Below are 5,275 nucleotides of genomic sequence, written 5' to 3'. Positions count from 1 at the left end.
TCTGAGGATATCTTCTTCTACAGAGAATTTAATTTCCTTATTATACTTCCACAAATGAAGCAAATAAAATCCCTTCCATCCAGACATAGCTTGATTATAGCTCTTTCCTGAACTCTGTGCATACAATAATTGTAGGGATCACAGTTTACCAAAGTGTAAGTGTCTCAGTGGGATGAGGTTTTATGTTTCTCCTTCATTTGGCTTGGTTTTTTTCTCTCTCACGTATTTGCTTATATTATAAGCAGCAGTTGTGATGCTGCAGCTATTGTTTAAAAATGAATTTAACAAACCAGGGACTCATTCACATGTGCATTTTCTGGCAGTGACCTCCTATGTGCCTCACCAGGCTTTGAAGGGCATGCCACTGGCTAGAAGTAGCACAGCCAGGACAGGCCATCAGCTGGGTTGTCCTTTCATGGCCTCTAGTTCCATTTGAATGCACAAGCTTATTTTTATTTGAGATATCTGCACAGTGTCTTCTCTTCTTATCACCATGAGAGTCCCTAAATCTTTACTAAGCTATGTAGTTTCTAAGAACACTTTCAGAATTCCTTAAAGTCTCAGGGTAGGAAAATGCTTAGAGCAGAAATTGTACGCAGAATGTTGGTCATTTCTCTGAAATTCTCTGTGTTGCAACACTTGAATTTCTAGACTACTGTCTTGTAATCAGTTTCCACATCCAAAGCTGAAATCTGCTGTCATGGTCAAAAACAAAGGAAAAGAAGAGTTCACTCCAAGGAATGCCCATTTCATGGAGAACTCGGTGCTTGAATTTGATTAAGTTGCCTCAGTTAGTTTCCTGTTGTGCAGAGGGATGTATGTATGACTAAGTTCTTGTAAGTGTGCGGATGTGTGGCATGCAAATCCTACAGGTTATATGCTGAATGCAACTTAATACAGAAGTAATCTTCTCAGGTGGCAAATGTATGCATAAAGGACTAAAGGGAATGTATAGAGCAAGTATTAAGAGAGAGCTTAGGAGTAGAGTCAGTGTGCTATAGGATTGTCTGTACCTCGATGTCAACAAATCAAGAGGCAGAGGCCAGGAATATTTCCTCTATAAGCTCCCACTTCCTCATATACAATCAACTTCTACTCTGCAATAGGATTTGCTCATTATTTAAGACTTGCCCAAAGAGTAATCCTCTTTCAACTAACTCACTTTATTTATTACTAAAACAACATAATTTCATAATTTTGTGGCTTTTGATATTTTACCAAATGTATGGGTTTTCAAGTTGGAAAAACTAAATTTGATTCCTAAATGAGGTCTTGTGGTATTTGGGAAGTTTTCTCTGAGAGTTTATTGTCCCATCCATAAAATGAGAGAAATACTACCTACCTCATTATTGTAGAAACACTTATTGAATGCATATTTTATGATAACCACTGAACCGAGGAGTGGATTAAACAAAAATATGAATGTATACAGCAGTAATAGCAGTATCACAACAAATAATATAATCATTTATCTTTATTTTTTAGTTTTTTTATTTAATTAATTTATTCAGATTACAACTCAATTATTATCCCATCACTTGTATCCTCCTGTTCCTCCCTCCATCCCACATTCATCCTATTCCTCTTCCCTAGGTCTATGACTGAAGGGAACCTCCTCCCCCACTATATGATTTATTTTCATTTCTTTATGATCAATAACAGTTGACAAGTAAGTAAAGCCTTTATGGAAATTTCAGGTTTTAAAGTAAGTATTAGTATCAGAATTTGCCTTCTATCCCTGTGCACTCACTGTGCTAGAGCTGAGTTCAAGTTTTTGATATCCTTTGCTCATGGGATTAATTAGTAAAGATAATCACATAAATCATATGCACATTGAATACATTTCTTAATTCACAAGTGCCTACATATAGTAGCTAAATTATGCAACTCGCTAGTTTAAGAATTTATGCTGTTGAATTGATAGAGTGCCTGGTTATCAACTCCCCAGTCAAGCATAAACTAAGCATGCTAGCCCATGACTCTGATTCCAGAATGCTGAAAGTAAGGCAGCAGAATTGATGTTCAGGTCAACCTTAGCTACATAATGAACTTGTAGCCATCTGGCACTCAGGAAACCCTGTATCAGTAACAGCAATAAGATACCAATGATGAAATAGTAAAATAAAATAAAGAAAACATATGAATGGAAAAACATCTTAGTTGTAAGTAGCGCCAACCTGGGTTTAAAATATGTCTCTACCATTTACCAGCTTTTCTTGTCTATTTACAGCATGTTATTTGCTTAATTTACTAACTAAAATCAGACTTCTTTACTTATAAAGTGCAGTAAAATAATGATATGGGTCTTATAAGAATTTCAAGGCTATAAGGTACTTTTGCATGGAAAACTACACAGTGTAGCAAACAGTAGGTGCTCAATAACTGTTGGCCATTGCACTCACTCAAAGCTTAGGCTCTTATCCAGTGGTCCTGATGTACTTTTCAAGAACCGATTTCATCTGCTTCTTCCACTTCCATTTTCCAGGATCCTCAATCCCAGGTGAGATCATTGGACAGATTTTGTTTTAAATGCATCTGGGCAAACCAGTTATTCCACATAAATCAAATACCCCCTTGAGGTTCCCCGTCTTTAAAAGCCTGGGAATGTGGGTAGTCTTGGCTTCACTGCCTTTGTCCGGTGTGTAGGATGTTCTGGCAGTCCACCACTGAAGCCTGAAATTTGGCTTGTGGCTGGGTTCTCTTCACTTCCTCTTGGCTAGGATTTTGGGCCAGGAAAATGCTGTAATTCCATTTCTTCTTTCCAGAAAACCCCTAGAGATCCCCCCTCTTGGACTTGAGGGTAGACATTCAAGAACTGTCTTCCTTGGATGCTTTTTAGTTGTTATTTAATTTTAAAAAATCTTAAAATATTTTGCCCAACCCTGCTGTTCACTTTTTATTTGAATCCACAGTCAGTGAGCTCTTTGAATGTAGGCTTCTCCCAGAAGTCTACATTTAAAAACAACGTTTTAATCCTGCTTTTCAGGTCTATTGTACTTTTAGTTCCTTGTTGGCTATCTATTTACATGTTTAATATAATTATACTTTATATTTTCCTGTATATACTAGGGAGGGTTAAATGTTCTATAATGACACAAAAGGCAGCCAATACTGGATTGCATCATAAACAATATGTACAGAAAATAGACATCAAGAATACCTATTTTTATATTTAGATAATATGACCATGATTTTTTTTTATTGAAGAAAAATGGGGTATCCCCAGAAAGGAGCCTCCCATGGCCGCGATTCACAGTCTGTTTTCTTGTGGCTTATATTTCTGAAGATATTTTGAAAACTGGAAGAGAAGGTGATGTCCATCTAGACACTTACTAAGAGCAAAAGTCATGGAATAGAATGTTATTGCTGTGTTATGGGATGTATGCAATGACAGGAATGACTGTAGTCTTCCAGTGGATGACTCAAGCAGAGACTACTTCCTTATAACTCCTTCAAGCTATCTGCTACCCACAGCTTTTTTTAAAATCTCCTTAAAGGCACAGTATGGTTCCAGTGATACAGAGGTTTCACGAAAGATATGTTTTCCCTATGGTAATCTTCAATATCATCAAAGCTGGTGACTAGGGAAAAGAATGTTTCTCTCAGTAGCTGAGAGACAATCTATACGGTCTAGGTATTTCCTTTTCCTCAATTCTATAGGTGAAATTTTAACTTACCATTCTGATTGCCTCCACAGATGTTGGTCTTAATGAATAACACACTGAGACTTCAATTCCCTCAAGAACGGTCAGCGCCTTATGGAAGGTGAGTGCTGCAAACTCATGGTTGGACACCACAGCATTGGGATGGAGAAGCTGGCCAAGTTCCACTCTCGCCTTCTCTCTGCGCTTTCCATCCTCTTTCCCCATTACAGCATCATGTAAAAGTTCTAGCATGAATGGCACTTTTTACAGAACATGTGAGGAGGATTAGCTAATTAATGAGATTGGCCCATGTCCAGCAGTAATGGAGGATTAAAATGTACCTCTAGAAAAATTCAAATCCAGATTTGTCCTCATTCCTTGCTTTCCAGTCACTCTTCTCCTTGCCATGCATGTAAGAAAGGTTGATTTGTCACCTGGGAGGTTTCCTGGACTTTTCTAAAATGTTCTTCAATAAGATTTTATATTCTCTGAAGTCTGACATTTCCTGAATTTTCATTAATGTTGATGGCAGGGAAATTATTTCCTAGTGAAATTTGTAAAATCAAAGTAGCCATGGGCCTCTCTTAAACACAATCCTTAACATGTGGAAGGAGTCTGACAACATAATTGCCTTTTCTATAGATCCTTCTAGCAAACACTTTCAACTCCATACTAGGGAAATTTAAAGAAGAATTTCCTCAAATAAGTAGAATATTCCATGGTTTATAATGACATAAGACCTAACTTTAGAGACACGCTCTTGGGAGACTAAAAATGACCATGAAATATTTCCCTATGCAAAAAATTGTAATGATACAGAGATTAACTCTCTCTACCTCCTTCTCTCCGTCCCTCCCTGCCTCGCTTCTCTTCTCTTCTCTCTCTCTCTCTCTCTCTCTCTCTCTCTCTCCTAATGACTATCCTATGCAAACATATTATTGCTTCTGATTTTGTATTTTTATGAGATTTGTGGATGTGCAAACAAATGAGTCTCAGTGTCTAAATTTGTTTTTTTGCCTTTCTTGGGCTCTTTCCCTCCTTCTTGTTTCTTTTTGTTTTTGTTTTACCTTATTTTTATATTTATTATGTTATACTAATTATTCTACCTTAGAAGCCTATTTGTTCTACTGAAAAACATGAAGGGGGTGATTCATGTGGGAGTGGAAATAGGGAGGAGGAACTGGGAGGTGTAAAGGGAGGGGAAACTATAATCAGGATAGATTATAGAAAAAACTATTTTCAATAAAAGAAAAATGAAAAAATAAAGTAAAATTTATCATCATAAAAGGGTTTGGATGGAAGAAAGAGAAAAGAGATATAATTATATTATAATCTCAAAAACAATAAAAGCAGAAAGTTATGTAAAAATGGGCAATAAATATATACATAATTTTATAGCATATCAAATATTTTGTTTGGTAGTGAATTCTATTTCTTAATTATTTAATTTTTTACTTACAAATTTAATGAATACTTTATCCAGAAATTATAAGTGTTATTAGAACATATTTTTATTTTAACAATATTTTTTGACAGAAAGCATTGCTTTTCTTAAAGAGAATGAAGTTCATAACTTTACTAAAAATTTACATGATTGCTTATTATTCAATAATTGAATCAATTTTCTTCCT

The sequence above is a fragment of the Acomys minous genome, assembly GCF_964271855.1.
Source record: "Acomys minous genome assembly, chromosome: 8".
Classification (NCBI taxonomy): domain Eukaryota; kingdom Metazoa; phylum Chordata; class Mammalia; order Rodentia; family Muridae; genus Acomys; species Acomys minous.
The sequence above is the reverse complement of the archived record's forward strand: the minus strand, read 5'-3'. Positions refer to the sequence as shown.